Source organism: Ictidomys tridecemlineatus, chromosome 2 (genome assembly GCF_052094955.1).
Source record: "Ictidomys tridecemlineatus isolate mIctTri1 chromosome 2, mIctTri1.hap1, whole genome shotgun sequence".
In the NCBI taxonomy this organism is placed as follows: Eukaryota; Metazoa; Chordata; class Mammalia; order Rodentia; family Sciuridae; genus Ictidomys; species Ictidomys tridecemlineatus.
In genome coordinates, this window is record NC_135478.1 from 17,607,450 (window position 1) to 17,628,731 (window position 21,282).

Sequence of the window (21,282 nt, forward strand, 5' to 3'; positions counted from 1 at the left end):
TGAAAACCATGGGAATCAGAGCCCTCAATTCTGTAGGACTGGGGGAGCAAAGGAAATATGTGGCATTGTTTAGACAAAAAAAATCAATCTAATTATTATGTTACTGTCTCTTAGCTCTGAATTCACCATTATATACCCTGCTGAGGCTTCTGTGTCAGGTCCTACAGATAGGGAGACTTCTGAGGGCAGAAGGAGAACTAGGAGACCTGTTTCTTCCTGCCTGTGAGCTGTCTCCCTCAGCAGCGCTTCTCCACCCTGGCAACAACATGGCTCTCCCTCATCCTAGACCTGCCTCACCACAACACTCCTTCCTCCTGCTCAGGGAGGGAAGTGGAGACGCACTCTCCCCTCAGAGCTCTGGGTTCAGCTGCTCAGGACCCCCTCCTACGGCCTTCTCAGTTTATTTTATTCTAACCTGTTTCCTTTGCTCCCCATGTCTTACAGAAGTGGGGGCTCTGATTCCTGTGGTTATCAGCACTATGTTTTCCCAACGTTCCCTTTTGCTTTTTCAATCTTCAATCCCCTGCTTAAGCAATTCCCCATGTTCTCTCTGTTGAAAAAAGAAGCCAGTCCTTCCTACTGGTTGATAATTGTGACTCAATCCTCCAGCACTTAGTTCAACTTTGTCCTCCATTGGTCGGAATTCTTTGTGAGAGTAATGAAAATTTTCATTTTAGCAAGATCCAAACCATATGTGGCCAGGCCTATTAGATGGGCTTTCCAGGGTGGAAAATGCAGTGACGGAAGGAAACCGTGATGATAAACCATGGCCCTGAGGCCTGTTTAGAAACAAAGACCCTAGCACATTGCTATGATTATGCATATAAACTCTAGAGTAGAGGCAGTCATATCAATTGGGGGGCTAGCACAATAATCCAGGAGAAGGATAGTTGGTGGCTCTGTTCCAGGTGGTGGTGGAGAAAGAGGTGAAGAGAGGGTTAATTCTAAATGCATTTTGAAGCCAATCTGACAAAGAGGTTTGCTGAGGATTAGATGGAAGATGAGAGGAGTCAAAGATCATCCCAGGGCTTTGACCTAAGCAGCTGGAAGGATGGAGTTGCCATCAGTTGAGTTGGGGAAGGTATTAGGTGGATAAAGTTTCAGGAGAAATCCATGAGTTGAAGTATGCACAGTTGAATTTGAAATGTCACTAGGTGTCTAAGTGCAAATGATTCCAAATCTTTGCGCTTTGACTTCATCACTTCCCACTAGAATGAGGAAGCCTGATGTCAGTCCCTTTCAGCTCTCATTTCAGCATCTCTGGTGCGCAGCACAGTGTCTGGACCACAATCATCTCAGAAAATAGCATTTGAGTGAATGGATGAAAAAAAAATTGTATACTGCAGAGGTTTCAATTGAGGCCAAAGTTTGTCTTATTCAAGTTGCAACTCCACACTTGTTTTCCAGTCAGGAAGAGAATAACCATTTGGTTCTGTAAACTGCAGCTTCTAGTGTTCACTGGAAACCCATCTTACTAGTTCATCACTTGTAAGTTGAAGTCCTTCTTCCCCGAAGTAGAGAGAAACCTCTCAGAGAGAGACACAGGAGTTTTCTGTCCTTCTTTTATAAGTGTGGCCCAGCCTGGATTCTGCTAGAGACTTATTCAGTCAGATGACAGGGCTTTGATAACATCTCAGCTCTAGGAGGGGCCAAGGGACTGAGGTGGATCAGGAGATGCCTCCTCCTGGCTTCTTTTTTGTGGGTGGATATGCTGTTTGTGTTGTGCCCCCATCTCCTAGAAACCTGAAGAACATTCTAGAACACGTTCTCTGGGAGCTTCCCTCTCTGCTCAAGTTCAAATCCAAGTAATTACAGACTGTCTGTTGGACACTTGTCAGGGGACCACAGCCAGGTGCCTCCTTTGCCTGGTGTCCAGCACAGAATAGGAGGAGCCCTTCTGGACACTCTGTACTTTCACCTTAATTCAGCCAGCTTGGCCTTTTGCACCAGTGTGACTCTATAATGAGCTGCCTATCCAGCACCTGACCTCTGGTGTCACCTTCTTTATGGAGGTTTCCTTAACTCCCCATTTCAGTTTATGAGTCCCTGTTGTGCAGAGAGAGACAGAGAAAGTGAAGGTGAAGATGGAGAAGGCTGATTTGATATTAGCCAACTTGATCTTGTTGTTATGTTCAGAATACAAGACTACATGCACTCGGTGGAGCTTAGCATTTTTACTTATTTGGTATTGTTTTTCCTTTCACTTTTCCTTCACCAAATCTAGAAAGCATAAGGTGCTCACTAATTAGAGGTAACCATAGTTACCAAGTTGTCTTCAAATTGTCTTGAAGAGGACTTTTTTTCCTCCCTCTTGGTTTTAATTCTTCAAAAGGCATTTTACATGTCAGTCATCCTTATTCTATATTCAGTTTCACTGGATGATTTTCCTAACTCAGGAGTCTTTTGGTAGCCATATTAAAAGTTCAAAAGTAAAATAAGAAAACAATTCATTCTTAGAAAATAGTTTCAGGTCCTGAATTGTCTGATTTTAATATTTCAGCTGATTGGGTGGCAAGAAGAGATGAGCCTGGACCCTGCTTAGTTCAATGTGTACAGGGCGAGATGCCTCAACAGAAAGAAGTTGGCACCTGGAGGAGTGGTTTTAAAATGTCCACTTGGGGGCGCTCTGGTTTTCTGCAGGAGCAGAACCAAGGTCCATTTCTCTGGTTAGGTAAGTTACTGAGTATGAAATTTCACAGACACTCAGGTTCCAATGAGCCACTGTGGTGATAAGATACCCTTAGAGACTGACTGGCTTCCTCTTCATCCAGTCAGCCCTATTGTTCTGCTTTCTCCTGCCTCTGCTCATTACCTTCATAGTTCTTGCTGCATTATATTTCAATTGCCAACTCTTCCGACTCCTCCTTTTGGCTGTGTCTCTGTACGAGCCACATCAACACAGTGCCTGGCACACGGATGCATTGCTGTGTGTGTTGCTGAGCCTGTGTAGGGCTCAAAACGGTCCCTGTGAGCTAAGAAGGGAGAGCAATTGAATCTTTTCCGGAATGGGACTTAGATCAAGCATGTTGAAATTATTCTGGCTGCAGCCCAGGGGAGTCTGGGCAGGTATGACTTGAACAACTGCTAATTGTACCTGTTCCTATTTGCATATTAGCCACAAGAAGAAAAAGATAGAAAAGGATATTGTTCTTGGAACTCAATTAGATTTGCCTTATTTCATTTGTCAGTAACTCTTTTTCCTTCCGGAAAATTTCCAAATCAGAAGCATCTTCGGAGTCCTGGTAATGGACACAAAATTAAGACAATAGAAAAGCTACCCATTCTTACAGAAGAACATGATACCATGAATGACTGGGGTTTAAAATTTCAGCACATCTTGAGACAATATTTCATCAATATTTTAGAGTCCCAACAGAGCCTGCCAAGACTTGGTTGGTAGGTTGAGAAGCCAAGGGTAGGCCCCAACGTCTGTACTGGTGCCTTTCTCAAAGATGGGTGACAGGGAGACAACCATAGGATGAGTCCTAGCAGGCATAGCTGGACTTAATCACTCAGAGTTAAGCCTTGGTCCCGAGTGAGGAGCAGGAGTGAGAGAACCAACATAAAAGGAAGCAGAGAGAAGTGGAGGGAGATCTAGGCAGAGACTCCACAAGGGGCAGAGCACAGTGGAAGAGGTTTCAGGCCAGAGTGCAGAGAAATTAACCTGGACTAGAGGCTGGGAAAGCAGGAAAGAACTGGCAACATAAAGTTCTGATGAACTAAGAGGCAAATATGCAGCTGAGCCCAAGTGATACCCACCCAGCTTCCCTCTGGAAATATTAGTTTCAATCTCCCCTAACATAAGGTGGCAAAATAACACAACGTGTGAAGTTGCTCTGTGAGAGAGGGCATGCCAACGTTGGCCTCCATACTGTTACCCTGCCGAAAAGCAGGCTCATCATTGTGAGATTTTGAGAAGAAGTTGGGATTTTGGGGGGGAAATTTCTATATTTTAAAAACATGAGCACTCTGGTTCCAGGAAAGATAAGAGTAAGCACAGTTCACACATCTTCCAGCTGATGATAGCTCTAGGAGAGACTACATAGACCAGCTATTTGAAGACAATGGAAGGAAAAGAGCAGCAAGGAGATTGGGGAAGAAGACCAGAAAAAGAAGTACATCAAGCCAGTAGTGAGTTTATATTTCGCCTGCTCTGGTGTCCTCCTGGTTTGAACATAGCAGAGCAGGAGACTGCAAGTGGGCTCCAGGGAGAAGTCCCCGAATTTTGGTTCAAGAAGTGAAATTTGGGACTACTAATGCCCAGAGAGAGAGCATGAATGCTCCTGATTTTCTTCCTTTCTTAGCTTTCTCTACTCTCTAGATAGAGCACATCTGTGGTGGCAGCAGTCAGTAATGGAACTGGCAGAACCAAAATTCTGAGGAAGGGCAAATCTTCTATTTGATCAGAAGGATTGCCATCTCAAGAGAGTGAACTCATTGCTTTTTTTCCTCTATGTTCTCCTACCACTAGGACCTGAACATGGCCCCAAATATGGCAGTGTGAAGCAGACCAGAGTAACCAGAATCCCAAGTTCCTAAGGGAAGGACTTGAAAGGGAAAAAACACAAAGAACATAAAGCACTGGAGAGGTTAAAGAGGAGGAAAGGGACCTCCATGTGTTTATGAACTCCAAGGTTTCCTATTGTCGCTACTCCACTGCAGCCAGACATGTTTAGATCTGGTCCTAACTAGCATACCAAAGACTTTGAGAACTGAAGTAATGGAGAGATCACCATCCAGTTCCCAGCCTGGCCAATGAGTGATTGATGAAGCCTGAAATGGAGCCAACAAGGAGTATAAACTCTTTGAAAACAACTGACATTGTCATCAGAGCCCATAAGGTTGGGTTGGTCCTTGATACCAGGACCTGACCAGGTGGATAACCTGCTAAAATAAAAATAGCATTTTTTTAACAAGATTTAAACAAGCTACAGTCTCATAATATAATTTTCACATTGTCCAGAATATAAAATCAAAATTACTGAGCATACAAAAAAAAAAAAAAAACCATCAACATTTAAATTGTCCTTGGAAAAGACAGTCAACAGATGCCGGTGATGAAATTTCACAGATGTTAAAATTATCAAAGTCCTTAAAGCAGCTATGATAAAAGGGCTCAAATGAGCAATTGCAACCATTCTTGAAACAAAGTTTAAAATAGAAAATCTCAGCAAAGACATGAGAGATAAAAGTAGAAATCTGAGAATTTAGAAATACAAAGGCAAACAAAGGAAGTCACTGGATGGACTCATTAGCAGAATTGAAACGACAGAGGGAAGAGTCAGTGAATTTGAAGATAAATAGAAATTATCCAATATAAACCATAGAGAGGAAGAAAAGGATATAAAAAATGAACACAGCCTCTCTGACATATGGGAAGAAAAGAGTGGCTTCTGCACTCACCACTGATTTGACCATAGGTAAGGTCCCCTTGACCTTGGAGCTACAGCTGGTACTGTGACCTTTGATCCTCTGGCACACTCCAGAGGCTCCTTGGGGGGAGGGAATTCCCACCACTAAGACCTTTACTGGTCGCAGTGGACCCTCTGGTGATCCATTTCCCTTTGGGGCGTGAGGCTTCTGAGTTTGCAGGAGAGGTTCTGTGGTTTTTTCCTCCTCTGCTGCTGCTGCCACAGCTGGGGGCTAGAGCTGCTATTTCCTGCTGGGCTACTGGGTCTGCCTGAAGCTGCCTTTCTGCTTGGGCGGGAAAACTGAACTCCCGGCCTGGAACTCCGTTCCGCTGGACCCGGAGTTCTGTTTTCATTACTGACTTTTTCCGCTGTGGTCAACAACTTTCCTGACGTCAGGTTGCCCATGGCTCAGACCCCATTGGGTCTCACAGATCGCACTTCACTGGTGACGACCAGGTAGTGCCCTCTGTAGTTCCTGGCGATGGCTGGTCATTTTGGGGACGCCCACCTGACTCCCGTTCGCCCTGGGCTTCCTGGAAGCTGTTCCAGCCCGGGTTTTCCCTTTGTCTTTCTTGCTTATGCTTATTCTCTCTTTCTCTCTTTCTCTTTTCCATCCCTCCCTGTGACTATGGGCGCCTCTTCGTCTATACCTGAAGCCTCACCTCTCAAATGTTTAATAAAAAATCTGGCCACACTCTCCCTCACACCAGACATCAAGCCAAAACTTTTAATCAAATTCTGTACCCAAGATTGGCCTACATATCCACTGGAGAATGGCAATCATTGGCCTCCAGAAGGCTCCTTAGATCCAAACCTCCTTGGAGACCTTTTTAACTACTGCCAGTGTCTGAAAAAGTGGAGGGAGATTCCTGCTTTGAAGGTTTTAGCCTTCTCCCACAACACCCTGCTCTCTGCTCCTCCTGCTCCCCCTCTGAAGTCCTCCTTGCTTGCAAACCCCTCTCTTCCCCTACTTCTACTCCTGACTTTGCAGATTCTTCCTCATTTGACCCAGCAGATGAACCCCCACCTTATCCCCCAGCCCCATCTGCTCCTTCTCTCCCGCTATACCCTCCTCTTCCTCTGCCTGATTCCAGGGATCCTCAGCCTTCCCTTTCATCCCCTTCCCCTCTGCCCTCTTCTGCCTGCTCCAACTCCTCCTCTGCCAAGACACCCCCTTCCCCTCCCTCTCCTTCCTGTCTGCCTCCTGCCTCTTTCAGTCCTCCTGTTACCAGGTCTAAGGGACTCCTTCCCACCCCCAAGACAATCGCACCCCTTCGTGAGGTAGCTGGTCCTCAGGGTGTCATCAGAGTCCACGTGCCGTTCTCCATGTGGGACATTACTCAGCTAGAGAGGAAGCTAGGCTCATTCACCACTGACCCCACCACTTACATTCAGGAGTTTCAATGGGTCCTGCAAGCATAGAGCCTCACTCATCATGACATCTACATGCTCTTGGCCAATACACGTCTCCCTGAGGAAAGGCGACAGGTCTGGGAGCTAGCCCAAGCCCATGCTGATGAAACTCATAGGACCAATCCCAACCACCCCACAGGCCCTCATGCTGTCCCAGAGCAGGATCCCCTATGGGATTATAACACCCCTGAAGGCTTACAGTCTTGTGACCTTTTGCATCCTGCCTCTTGGCAGGCCTGAAAAAGGCTACCCGCAAGGCTGTTAACTTTCAAAAGGTGCAGGAGGTCATTCAAAAAAAGGAAGAAACACCTTCAGAATTCTTGGATAGACTAACCAAGGCCCTTCAACAGTACACAAACCTCGACCAAGAAACCCCTGATGGCCGTCATGTCTTAATGACATATTTTCTGGCCCAGAACTCCCCTGACATTAAAGCCAAGCTTAAAAAGCTTGAACAGGGCCCTGCTACTCCTCAGACCGAAATCCTCGCTGTGGAGGAGAAGGATTCCACTTACATCAGATGTAAGAGCCCTTCACCTATCCCTGTCCATGAGCTGAGTCTAAGGTTATAGGAAAAGCCCCAGATGAGTCTGAGGATCCAAGGACAGATGAGCTAGTTTTGCAGGGAGCCTGGGAAAGTGAGAATGTTCTAGAAACCTTCCTCCATGGGAGACTCTCACCCATCACGGGGCAGCGACCACATTGGGCAATGAGAAAGTTAGAAATGGCAGGAGGTGGGCCTCAACAGGGAAGTACCAGAAGATCTCAAAGTACCTGGCCCCAGATCCCTGTGGGAGTCACTTCCATACATTGCCTAGGAGCAGGTAGGCAGGCAGGTATGTCCCAGGGGGCCTTGCAAACAGTACAAAGGAAATAACACAGCCTCCCCCACAGCTCTAGCAAGTGCCTCCACCCAGATAGGATACCACCCAGGGAAAAGTTGGTGGAGAGGAAAAGTCTATCTGAATTATCTGAACTGATTGCAAGGCTCATATTAGGGATTGAATTGAGGTGGTGTGTGTGTTGGGGGGGAGGGTTGTAATTATAAAATCATGGGGGAATATATTTCCTGTAGCCAGTAGAGGGCACTTGGAGACAGCAGAAAACTTGAAGGAATTGGCTCTAATGATGGAAGCACAAAATCAGGTAGGTGGGGTTTGCTTTCCTAAGAAGAAGAGATCCAGGGCAGGAGCTGAACCTCCCAACCCCTCTACACCACCACCTGTGCAAGGAAACAGTTTGTCATGGGTTCATGGTGGGAGGAAATGCTAATGGTGGAGACTCAGCCCCTCACATTCCGGATCCTTTCTAGAGTGTCACTGGGTTCTGGTGGCTGCAGTTGCCTGGGGGTAACTGGGCAATGCCAGACCCGCAGGGACTCCCTAGGTTGCAGGTCTTCCCACCTGATTCAGGGTTCTTCCCACTCTTCCCACTCAGTCATATCTCAGTTCCATGCTACTCTGGGGATCCAGAGAGAGCCTCCCTGTGCGTGGGCAGTTGAACTGGTCATGGGGACATTTGAATGAGTCCCTCTGCTTTGGGGGCAGGAAGTTGGGAGGCCTGGTTGATGTCCCCCAGGTGAAATGCATGTCTGGCCAAGAAGACCACTACCCACGGGTGTGGATGTAAGAGAGGAAACATCACAGATTGAGAGGAAACCCCTTGCACACCCTCCTGCCATACCCAGGATCAAAGGAAAGCATCTTAAAAATAGTTTACAAAATGCTCTGTGTTATTAGGGGATTTCCCACCTTTTGAAATTAGCCCACCTAATTAATGCATCTTCCTTTTGCACCATCCCCCCAAAAACTTTTCAAATAAGTTACAGGCATTATGACCCTTTTCCTCCTTAACTTTAAAATTTTTTTGTAGTTGTAGATGATTAGAATGCCTTTATTTTATTTATTCTTATGTGATGCTGAGAATTGAACCCAGTGCCTCATGCATGCTAGGCAGGCACTCTACCACGGAGCTACAGCCACAGCCCTTGCCTTAACATTTAGCCTGTATTATTCAAGCCCCATAAAGCCCAGCACAGTGATTAAATCCAGGACTAAATTGTTTGTTGAATAGTATCTAGCATACACCATGCTAGGCTAATCTTGCTCTAAAGCCCCAAAGAACTTAAACCAGTGAGGGAAATCTGGACCTGTAGCTTAGATCAGCAACTTGGGGACCAGCAGCTCAGCAATGCATAGCAGATGAGACAAATCCAGGAAAAGGAAGCAAGAGAGTAACCTGGAACATGAAAGGCAAGGCAGAATCCATCAAGGTTTCCATGAGTTTCCAGGGAAGCCATTGGAAGAAGAGATTTCTGAACTAAAGACAAAGGTTTAGGGACCTCTTTTTAGAAGAGAAAGAACAGAAAAGAGATGTGTTGTTCTTCCACACCCCAAAATATATAAGCCCACAGTCCTCCTCAGGGCCTCTATTACCTGTGACACTAAGGCCTTGAATAGCTGTAGCAATATCCAACCCCTGCCTCTCCTGGGTACCTGACCCCCAACAGTGGTGTCTCCTGCCACCCTCAGGCCCCTGAAAAAGCAACTGTATTGTATTCTCAGCTGTTCTGGTGTTCTGCAGAAACTGGAAGCGACCAGCCAAAGCAGGTAAAGTTGTAGGGCTTAGGAACCAGGTAAGTAGGCCCCATAGCCCATCAGCTGTGGTCTAGTCCCTGGTCCCTATCAGTGGCTGTGCTGTCAAGGATGGAATCCCGACCCACCATATTTGTCCCAGGGATGAAGAGGGAGGGCTCAGCCAGATATCAACAGCCAGCCAAGCCTCTGGGGCTTTACAGACATATAGAGTGCCACTTCTCAACTCTCAGTGATAACTGGTTGGTCATATTTTGCATTTTTATCAATTCATCATGAGTCAATATTTTTATAAAATACCATAACACCAAATTATGAGAAAAAATAAATTGCAAAGCAAACTAAAATATAATATCAAATTTTAATTAGATTCAACAGACATTAAATTGCATTTTAAAATATAGGAACAAACATAGGGAAAACTAAAAGCATTATGAAGACAGTACCCATTAATCATTGAAAATGTGCCTAGGGCATTTAGTATGGAGACTCATTGTTAAATTCAACTTTTATAGTTCTGCAGCTATAACTAACCAAATTGTAAAAAGATAGGTAAGTGGTGATTTTCTGTACTAAATACTTAGACCTGCTTTTGAATGAATACTGTTTTATCAGTATTAAGGTTTATAATATAATAAATGAGTATGATTCTTTTAACTTTTATTTTAGCTAGCTCAGGTTGATAACTGTCCCATTTACAAGGGATAATGTATAAGCTTCTCAGCTCTCTTATACTAACACTCCAGATTGAAGCTGATATATCTAATTTCTTGACAAAATATTTCCAGTGGGGATTGTTTTCAAGTCTATAAATCAGGCTTAAGGATACACAATGCAAATTTTTATTCCTCCAAGTTAGATAATAAGGTTAATCTTTAAATTTTGAAAGTATGATAACAATTAAAATCAAGGTAAATGAAACAAATTAGAAAAATAAATATACACTTTCAGTTTTCAGATTTTTACGCATTTTTGGCTAAAGACTGCCAAACAAACCTTAAAACATCACTTGTTGTAATGTGATCATTAGTTAGTGGCTCATGCCACCTGCAACTCAACTCAAGTGTTTCATGACACTTGAGCGGACTCACATGCTTTGTCATGTGCTTGGACTTCATGACAATGTTAATTGTCCAAAATGCATCTAACCATTTACTCTCATTTTCCATTCATATCTCATTGTAGACAGTTTGCAGACTGACATGAGCCCTCAGACCATTCTTCAGGTAGTGCTGGTGTGGGGACTTCTATGGTATAAAGCACCTTTTTGTTAAATATAATGAATTTCTGGTTAAGTGATGAAGCTTTTAAAATAATTTGTTATTTTTGCTTTTAGAAAAATCCCCCTCGTGGCACAGAGCAGTGGGGAGAAGTTGATGCCTTGGGATGGGCCCTTCTTTTCTTACTTAACCTCAAAACAAACATCATAAGTGAACATTTCCGCTTGATGATACAGCCACCCCTCATGCAAAGAAACATAAATTCATGGTTTTCTTCAAACAGAAGTGCAGGATCTATAGGAGATGTCCAGGCCATATCTTGTCCTTCTTGACACTGACTTGATGAACTACAATGTGTGGTTGCATTGTAGTGTTAACTGTGGAATTGTTTAAGTAGGGGATGGAAGATTGAAAAATCAAAAGGGAAAATTGATAAAGCAATAGTACTCATAACCACGGGAATCAGAGCCCTCAATTCTGTAGGACTGGGGGAGCAAAGGAAATATGTGGCATTGATTAGACAAAAAAAAAAATCAATCTAATTATTATGTTACTGTCTCTTAGCTCTGAATTCACTATTATATACCCTGCTGAGGCTTCTGTGTCAGGTGCTGCAGATAGGGAGACCCCTGAGGCCAGAAGGAGAAGCAAGAGACCTGTTTCTTCCTGCCTGTGAGCTGTCTCCCTCAGCAGCGCTTCTCCACCCTGGCAACAACATGGCTCTCCCTCATCCTAGACCTGCCTCACCACAACACTCCTTCCTCCTGCTCAGGGAGGGAAGTGGAGACGCACCCTCCCCTCAGAGCTCTGGGTTCACCTGCTCAGGACCCCCTCCTATGGCCTTCTCAGTTTATCTTATTCTAACCTGTTTCCTTTGCTCCCCAAGTCTTACAAAAGTGGGGGCTCTGATTCCTGTGGTTATCAGCACTATGTTTTCCCAACATTCCCTTTTGCTTTTTCAATCTTCCATCCCCTTCTTAAGCAATTCCCCATATTCTCTCTGTTGAAAACAAAGCCAGTCCTTCCTACTGGTTGATAATTGTTACTCATTCCTCCAGCACCTAGTTCAAATTTGTCCTCCGTTGGTCGGAATTCTTTGTGAGTTAATGAAAATTTTCATTTTAGCAAGATAAAAACCATATGTTGCCAGGCCTATTAGATGGGCTTTTTAGGGACTCAAATATAGTGAAGGAAGGAAATAGTGATTATAAACCATGGCCCTGAGGCCTGTTTAGAAACAAGGACCCTAGCACATTGTTATGATTATGCATGTAAACTCTAGAGTAGAGGCAGTCATATCAATTGGGGGGCTAGCACAATAATCCAGGAGAAGGATAGTTGGTGGCTCTGTTCCAGGTGGTGGTGGAGAAAGAGGTGAAGAGAGGGTTAATTCTAAATGAATTTTGAAGCCAATCTGACAAAGAGGTTTGCTGAGGATTAGATGGAAGGTGAGAGGAGTCAAAGATCGTCCCAGGGCTGTTGACCTAAGCAGCTGGAAGGATGGAGTTGCCATCAGTTGAGTTGGGGAAGGTATTAGGTGGATAAAGTTTCAGGATAAATCCATGAGTTGAAGTATGCACAGTTGACTTTGAAATGTCACTAGGTGTCCAAGTGCAAATGATTCCAAATCTTTGCTCTTTGACTTGATTTATCACTTCCCACTAGAATGAGGAAGCCTGATGTCAGTCCCTTTCAGCTCTCATTTCAGCATCTCTGGTGCGCAACACAGTGCCTGGACCACAATCATCTCAGTAAATAGCATTTGAGTGAATGGATGAAAAAAAATTTGTATACTGCAGAGGTTCCAATTGAGGCCAAAGTTTGTCTTATTCAAGTTTCAACTCTACATCTTGTTTTCTAGTCAGGAAGAGAATAACCATTTGGTTCTGTAAACTGCAGCTTCTATTGTTCACTGGAAACCCATCTTGCTAGCTCATCACTTGTAAGTTGAAGTCCTTCTTCCCTGAAGTAGAGAGAAACCTCTCAGAGAGAGACACAGGAGTTTTCTGTCCTTCTTTTATAAGTGTGGCCTAGCCTGGATTCTGCTGGAGACTTATTCAGTCAGAAGACAGGGCTTTGACAACATCTCGGCTCTAGAAGGCACCAGGGGACTGAGGTGGAGCAGGAGATGCCTCCTCCTGGCTTCTTTCTTTGTGTGTAGATGTGCTGTTTGTGTTGTGCCCCCATCTCCTAGGAAACCTGAAGAACATTCTAGAACAAGTTCTCTGGGAGCTTCCCTCTCTGCTCAAGTTCAAATCCAAGTAATTACAGACTATCTGTTGGACACTTGTCAGGGGACCACAGCCAGGTGCCTCCTTTGCCTGGTGTCCAGCACAGAATAGGAGGAGCCCTTCTGGACACTCTATACTTTCACCTTAATTCAGCCAGCTCGGCCTTTTGCACCAGTGTGACTCTATAATGAGCTGCCTATCCAGCACCTGACCTATGGTGTCACCTTCTTCATGGAGGCTTCCTTAACTCCCCATTTGAGTTTATGACCTGGGCAGTGCTAGGGGAATTGTGAGTTCTGGGTCATTGTGAAAGCAAGTGACAGAATCTGTTATCTGTGTGTTGCACTGAGAGAGAGAGAAGCCCAGAAAACTTTCAGGATCCAGACAACACTTGATGGACCAGCCTTTTGACTTGAATTACTTCAATGAAGGCATATATGTCACTTTCTTTCTAGCTTACACATGTTCAAAGTGGATTTTTTCAAAGGGATTAACCAAATAAACCCTAACAGAATGTCATTCAATTCTTCCAGAGGAGTCTAGATGAATCTAGAAAAGACATTGAGCTGATCTTGCCTCCCCACTCCCCTACCCCAGTCTCTGAAGGTGAGCCTGAGTTTGTAGAATGACCCATCTCAGTTGCCCCTAGAATGGGAAACTTTTTATTCAGGGCCCTGGGAGCAAGGGTCTGTGGTCACCATATGCCCCAGATCGTTACCCTTTACTCTTCCTGGATCTCCCAGATCCACATGCTGCAAAGCTCTGTGTGATAAGCGGACAGACCCTGAAAAAGATGAATTGACCCAGTGCTGTCATCCTTGTTACATTTCTGAGTCACCACCTTTGAAGGAAGGACATTCATCTTGTGATTCACAATTTTCATCTGCAGAGACTCCAACACTCCCCACAAAAACACAAGGCAGGAAGGAGCCAAGGTTCTTGGTGGTGTCTACCATTCCCTGGCTAATTTCTGCCAGCTGTGGTCAAGAGACTTGATTTGGCCTGAGTTTTGTTTTTCCTTTGTCAACTTCCAAGGAGTCATAGGTAAAGTTGACAATTGTTTAGCATTTAGATTTATTTATGGTTTGATTTTTTAAGCAATTATGTTACTGGATTAAGTTTGTGCAAAAATGAAGATGCTTATCTATGTAGTATCTACACAGTCAACAAAGGGCAACTGGCTGTGTTAGCCATCCTACCCCTGTCCTAGTGGCCATCTGGCAGGCAGGTGTCCTTGAAGAACAGTGTCTGTGTGACTTGTGCTGAAAGGGTAAACAGTGCCCTCCCCACAGCGTTACAGGTAGAAGGTGAATCCAGGAAGTTCAAGGACCACCACTGGGTGCATCTTTGAGAAGCTGAACAGAAGCTATCATGTTGACAAACAACTTCTCTTGGAGGACCAAGGGAGAGAAGGAACTGGTGATGGGACTAAAGTCCCAACCATAAGCACTGGTTTACGTAAAAAGGAAGGAAGCAGCTCCTGGTTGAAAGGAGCCAGGAAACTAGTCATGAGGACTAAAAAGTCACCATAAGCAGTGACCGTTCTTCCTAGGCCCTCCTTACTGAAACCTGAAGCAAATCCACCCCAGCAACGTTATTTGAGGTGAGGCATGCACAGTTACAGTTGAAACTGTAGAAGGGTCAGGCTCAAGATATGTGAATTCAAAAAGGAATTATCTAGGTTGCTGAAAGTAATTTAGGCATGGTCTCATTGTTTGAATGACTTTTTTTTTTTTTTTTTTCTTTTGAGCTTGTTTTCCTGATAAGACCCATCTCTAAAAGCTCATCAGAGGGGGAAGGATGTACTCTGACTTGGCTCTTTTTTTCTCTGTTGGGAATGACAGAGCCATTTTGATGTTTGGAATGTAGAAAGCTTTTTACTCTGTACATAAATCATCCTCGAGGCTCCAGGTGGCTCTCTGTATACAACCAGTGAGTCACAGGCAGACAGATGAGCCTCGGTGGGAAGACTTGGGGCATCCTCTGTTTGGGGATTTGTATCCAGCTGGTCTGGTCTCTGCTTTGGTCCATCATCCACACTTAGCCACAGTCCTGGGATTTGCCATTCTGTCCAGGAAGATTTCATAGGGAGAAATTCTGAAAACAAGTTGATTAACCTTTTTTCTTAACAACTGGTGTGATGGGCAAACTGGGAAGACTTGTATTTTAGGCACTTTTGTCTAGAGCCTGCTGTCCCATGTCAGGGGTGGGGAGAGTTTTGAGCACTGAAAAAATTTTATTAATATATTTTAATGTGTTATTTGAAGTATCACTTGGTGATCTCATTATATCAAAGAAGACATTTGGTATTTGTTTTTTAGGGATTGGCTAGCTTCACTAAGCATAATCTGCTCTAGTGCCTTCCATTTCCCTGCAAATTCCATGATTTTGTCGTTTTTAAGTGCTGTGTAATATTCCATGGTGTATAAATGCCACATTTTTTTTTTATCCATTCATCTATTGAAGGGCATCTGGGTTGGTTCCACAGTCTAGCTATTGTGAATTGTGCTGCTATGAACATCGATGTGGCAGTATCCCTGTAGCATGCTCTTTTAAGGTCTTCAGGGAATAGTCCAAGAAGGGCAATAACAGGGTCAAATGGTGGTTCCATTCCCAGCTTTCCCGGGAACCTCCATACTGCTTTCCAAATTGGCCGCACCAATTTGCAGTCCCACCAGCAATGTACAAGTGTACCCTTTTCTCCACATCCTCACCAGCACTTCTTGTTGTTTGACTTCATAGTGGCTGCCAATCTTACTGGAGTGAGATGGTATAACATTAGACTTTAAAAGGGATCATTTCAACTGTGCTTGGAAATCATCCTTCAAGGATACAATATCACTTTCATTTGCTAGTGGTAGTATTAGGCTAAAAGTCTTTTTATTGTTGTTGAGAAACAATGAGTCAGGCCAGTGCTTTGTAATTTTTTCATATCACATGCACGGAAAATGGTACTACTGTAAGGCACATGGGTATGAGTGGATGAAGCTGCTCTGGGCAGGAGATGGCACCCTGTATTTTGGCATACCTGTCACTTTGGTCTCAGACACTAGTGGGCTAAGGCACATTGGTTAGAAAGTTTGCTTTGGATTGTGTAATGTTAACAGGTGATTTCCCTGAGGAGACAGTTATTAGGCAATTGTTCAGAATTATCATCTCTCCCTGTCAGCTCGAAGATTTAACACTGAACAATCAAAAGGTGAAGTCATTATAGGTCCTTCCCTGCCACCATCCCTAGCTGCCATTTCTGGGAGAATGTCTTAAGAAATCTTCAGAACTCACTCCTGTGGAAGTGTCAGACTTCAGTAGTTCTGGAGCCTGGTACAGATCCTAAGAGAGCTAGTTAGGGGCACTGGGGACCTTTAAAACAAGAAAGGACCTTTATTTTTAACTGACATGCAACATACACATAGTAAAGTGCATTGATCTTATGTGTACAGTGGAATTATTACAAATAATTGTACAAATTATAGAACATTCCTGGCATCTCAGAGGTCTTCCCATGACCCTTCCTTCTCAGCCCTTCTCCTCCCAGCTCAGAAATACACATCATTTTGCTTTATCATCATCATCAATTGTGCCTGTTCTTGATCCTCACACAGTTGAATACTCTCTACAGAGTATATTCTTTTGAAACTAGCTTCTTTTATTCACCATAGTATCTCTGCAATTCATCCACGTAGTTGCATAACACTGAGTCTCTTTTGTAAATTTCCATTTAGTATTGTGTTGTATTTCATTCTTTCTTTAAAACCTAAAAAGTACAGAAATACTATGTATCACAATATTGAGAGTTACAACACCTGTGATTTTCATATTACATAATCCCAACGGAAATAAAAGGTAGATTGTAATGATCTACATAATATTGCAGTAAAAATTATTTTTAAAACTCATACCCCCAATTCCAAAAAAGGACTTAGGGCATATACCACTTTAAAAATTATCTGGATTTGATTCTGCTAGCTACTTTGCTCTAATGGTAGATAAGTAAATTTAAAGGAGGTGGTACATATACTGTATGTAGAGAACCAATTCCAACTAGTAAATTAACTGTTACTTTGTTCAGGCACAAATCTGAAAAATATAGATTCTTTGTGATATTCTACCCTAAATATGAGTGATGTTTAAAAAAAAAAAAATAAGAATGTCTTACTTATCTAAAAGTTCAATAGCCTGTTAATGAAAATTAATACAGAAAATCATACTGAAATTACTTTTGCCCATGTTATCTTTAAGCTTAAAATGTCATTTGAAAATATTGAAGTCCTTTATTATTTAGAGAAGTGTCAACCAGGGAAACTTCATTGTGACATTGTGCTGCATAAAAACCATGTTTAACCCTCACATGGCTATGGGAAAAATGTCTTCCATTGCAAAACAAGAGACAAAAGAAAGTCTACAAAGTCAGTTTGGTTTAGGCCAGCTGGTTATTGTCAGCTACTCAAAAAAAAGTCAGAGAGGCCCTCCCCTAAAACTTCCTTCCCAGCAGGAATTCTTTTGACAATGACTTCTGTTTAGGGTCTTCCTGTCACTGTTTATTTTGGGGGCTTTGGGGTGTTCTTTTTTTAATGCATCACTGAGGTAAAGAATTGTTCTGTGTTTGTATTTCTTAAAGAATTTGCCTTGCACTGATTTTAATATCATACCTTCAATTTCAAGAATTAATGTTTATATTGTTTGTCATAGGGTATAACATAACATGTAGAGCAGAAACCAAAATTTGATTTCAAGCTAAAGATCATTTCCAGATGATTTTTAGGTTTATTTTCTACTCGTTTCTCATTGTATCACATTATTTAATCCTATTTCTGTTACCATAGTTTTAATGTGGATACTTTGATTTTAATTCAGTGAAGTACAAAATTGTCTTTGCCTTTAGGAGGAAAAGAAAATCTTCAAAAAGAAAATCTTCAAAATATGTTTTTAACTGAAATGTTTTTCTCCCAGCTTACTATAAGTATGACTTAAGGACTTAGACAGTCTTTAGAATCTTTTAATATTTATAACTCTTCTTAATTGTATGCTTTTCCTCACAGGGGACCATTTGCCTAAATCTTTGGAAGGATTTTTTATCTATGAAGAAGAAGGCTCTGGGTTTCCAGGTTTTAACAGGAAAGGAAATGATGCCATTGTAGTAGAACAATGGACTGTCATTGAGGTGAGCTGCAATCTCTAACATTTTACCCTTACCTTTATATTTATTTCACATGTTGGAGACCTTCATTGCTGAAACATGTAGAATCCTTAAACACAGATTTGACCATAGTTTGGAATTTTATCACAAATGCATAAAAAATTTCTTTCATACCCTTTACCCAATGTTGAAAGTAATGTGTTTTCTTCAATGCTAATTTTTTTGTAAGATAGCAAAATAAAATCTTTTCATAAATAGCAGGAGGTTCCAAAAACTTGGAATTCTCACCCTAAACACAGTCTCCTGGCACTGAGATTCTCTTTACACAATGCCATGACAACTGGTTGAAAGCAAAAAAAAAAAAAAAAAAAAAAAAAAAAAAAAAAAATCAGTCACTCAACTAAGCATTTTCTCTCCAAGCAACCAATGTGACTGACTTTTCTTAACTTTATGAATTGACTTTTGAAAGCAAAAATATCCGAAAGGTGTTCTCTTTCTTACCAGGCCAAATATGTACACACAGCATTGTCCTTCATAATCAGAGATGACATTGCTGCTGATGTTATGCACTCTGAATTCAGATGTCACTGAATGGACTGCCCTTGAGGTGGACAGACTGAATTCAGGTATACTCTGTTATGTGTATATGGCCCTCGCTGATGGGCTCCTACAGTGACACTTCTGTCTTCCTAGCCTTACAAAGGTTAGAGAGACATAGCCCATTTTCAAAGTGACTAGGAATTCCACTGGGCGTGGGGGAGGTTTGAGGGGAAGAAGTGAAGTTTTCAGTTTTAAAAAACAAATTCCAAATGAATAAAAAGCAGCAAAAAAAAAAATATATATATATATATATATATACAGCCAAGTTCCTCCCTCCCTCACTACTCAGTCCTCACTCCAGACTTTCATCTTTACTTTCATGGTTTTGTTCTAATGGGGGCTGCATATATAAATGTTCAATCAGTTGATACGGGTGTACAGAAATTTTTACCCGATTTCCTGTCTGGAAGCAGGGTGAAAACAACAAACTTATAAGGAAATTAGGGAGATTCAAGGTGGGCCCAATAAGATGCATGTGACAAGTGACACCAAGAAGAGAAAGCACTCAAAAGCAGATGGGTCCATCAGAATATGAGGCTCAGCCTTAGAACAGTGTAGAATAGGTGTTGACAGGGGTGGTTCCTAAGCCATTTGGAAGTTAATTTTTGGTTATCTTGATGTGTACGTTGAATTTACTGTAATAATTTTAGACTTTTTTATTTTGGTTCTTGATGTGTTTGCTTACAGAAGAAGTGTGAATGATATAGGGTCCTTTGTAACTAAGTGAGTGAATATCCTTTCTCAGCCTTGCAGTGTCCGGATCACAGATATATATATAAATACAGCTGCTAATATCTTCCTCTTTTATCCTACAGCAACAAAAGAGGTATCAGCAGATAAAGAGTTCTGCCTTGGTAATTCAGTCATATATCCTGGGTTGGAAGGTGAGTCTAAAAGAAGTATGCTTTGTTTATTTGGGGGTTTTGGGTTCTTCCCAGGATGATGTATTTAGGCTTACCCTGCAGGGGACAACTCCTCTGCCTCCTGCCTACCCAGTAAACAATCCAATGGGAAGAATAAATATTATGGGCCAAGTGGGGGGCCCTGATGGCCATGTCTTGGCTGCTTCCTTCTAACCAGCTTTCTTTTTGAGAGCTTTGTTCTCCAAGCAGGAAGTTCTTGAAACAATACTGGACATGATCTCAGTATTCCCTTACCCCAGGTTTTTGATGGAAGCTGTGGTCCAGAAAGGTCTTACAGCCATTGCTTCCATGCTTGTGACGAGTCCTGTGCGATTTCAGCACCCCCAGCCTAGCAATTTCCATATGACCATCTTGCAGATTGCCCCGTCATGACTAAAAGATCCTGCACTCTGGCCATGTCTAGTGGAGAGAGGGTGACAAGGAGTGGTCACTGTTGAGTAACCTGGTTCCAGTCCTTCCTCCATTGCTTAGTTCAGGGTTCAATGAACTGTGTCTCTCATGCCCCATATCTAACCTGTGGCCTGTTTTGATACAACTAGCAAGCCAAGAATGGCTTTCATATTTTAAACTGTTGTTAAGAAAAAGCAAAAGAGGTGATTTCATGACATGTAAAATTTAATAAAAAATATAGCTTTGAATGCCATGAAGATTTGTTGGGACATATCACATTCATTCATTGCACAGACCATCCAGCTTTTGTTTAGCACTACAGCGGCAGTCAGGTGGTTGTGTTAGAGGTCATCTGACCTATAAAACCAAAAATATTTACCATCTTGCCCAGTACAGAAAAAGTCTGTGAACTTCTTGCTCGGAGCCTGTGCTGTTGGGAGATTTTATGGAGTAGTCTGGATCTAGACAGGATACTTTGAGGCTCCGGGTGCGTCCAGGCTTAGGGCTTCTTCAGAGAGTATACCCTAGGCCAGGAGTCCAGCAGCATTGGTGGACATTTGTCTAAACTGACCACGGAGGCCCTGGTTGTCCCACAGAAAAAATGTCAAAATGCAGACCTGAGCACACAGAGTAAGTGACTGCTGCCTGCTGGGTCTTCCCTAACCTCATTACTGGACCTTCAGACTCAGTCTGCAGGCTAAAAACTGCAGAGGCAGGACCTGGAGTCCACCTCCAATCCAGATACTTCCCTGGCTTCCATAAAATCCATTCCCAGCCATTACTGAAAAGAAGCCATCAGTTTGGGATCCGTGTGGTCAATGTTATTAGCAAATTTTAAAAACTTCTTTTAAATAAAAAGAATAGCTACACCTATATTCAAGACAGGTCATGATCAAAGAGGTACTATCTCTAAAGTTCCCCTGACCACATTCTGAGAACTCTCCTCTCCTCTGATGTGTGTCAGCTGGCATCGCTGTGGTTAGATTTTTCCTGTTGCCTCTCAGGCCAGGAGGCTGCTGTTCTCATCCTGTGCTGGGGGTGGGGTGGAACTGCCCTGTCAGGCTCAATGCTGTCGTTCTTGACCATCTCAGACTGTTCTGGGCTTCCCTTTCTTTAAGATGTTGATGTTTCACTGGGTTATGGGTGTTAGGACTTTCATCTCTTCCAGACTTTTCTCTTGGTTACTATGAATATTTTTCTTTTTATTTTAACATTCCCTTATTTGAGTCATTCTGTATCCTAGGCTCGAAAAATCCTACGGGAACTGAAACATCAGAAACGCTGTAAAGAGGCGGCCACAACCATTGCCGCCTACTGGCATGGGACCCAGGTAGGCCAGAGGCCCAGAGGAAAGCGATGGGCC

General features: G+C 42.9%; 1 protein-coding gene and 1 long non-coding RNA gene across 5 annotated transcripts in view; one reads left to right on the forward strand and one right to left on the reverse strand.

The window, feature by feature from the left end:
* Positions 1-21,282, forward strand: part of LOC144364815 (trafficking kinesin-binding protein 1-like) — a 101,754-nt gene that overhangs the window by 56,035 nt on the left and 24,437 nt on the right. Inside the window, exons 9-11 of one of the 4 annotated variants that reach the window (XR_013434275.1) lie at positions 17,909-18,030; positions 19,422-19,490; positions 21,163-21,249. The exons of 1 other annotated variant lie outside the window; for it this stretch is intronic. The gene's annotated coding sequence lies outside the window, so the exon portion shown is untranslated. Of the gene's footprint in view, positions 1-2,500; positions 2,672-4,471; positions 4,919-17,908; positions 18,031-19,421; positions 19,491-21,162; positions 21,250-21,282 lie in introns of those variants that run through there. 2 more of the 4 variants (XR_013434278.1, XR_013434277.1) reach the window with 2 other exon arrangements.
* Positions 499-5,922, reverse strand: LOC120891459 (uncharacterized). The gene is made up of 2 exons (XR_005735867.2): positions 5,404-5,922; positions 499-3,239 (listed from the first exon to the last, which is right to left on the reverse strand). It is a non-coding gene; the product is annotated as an uncharacterized LOC120891459 (long non-coding RNA).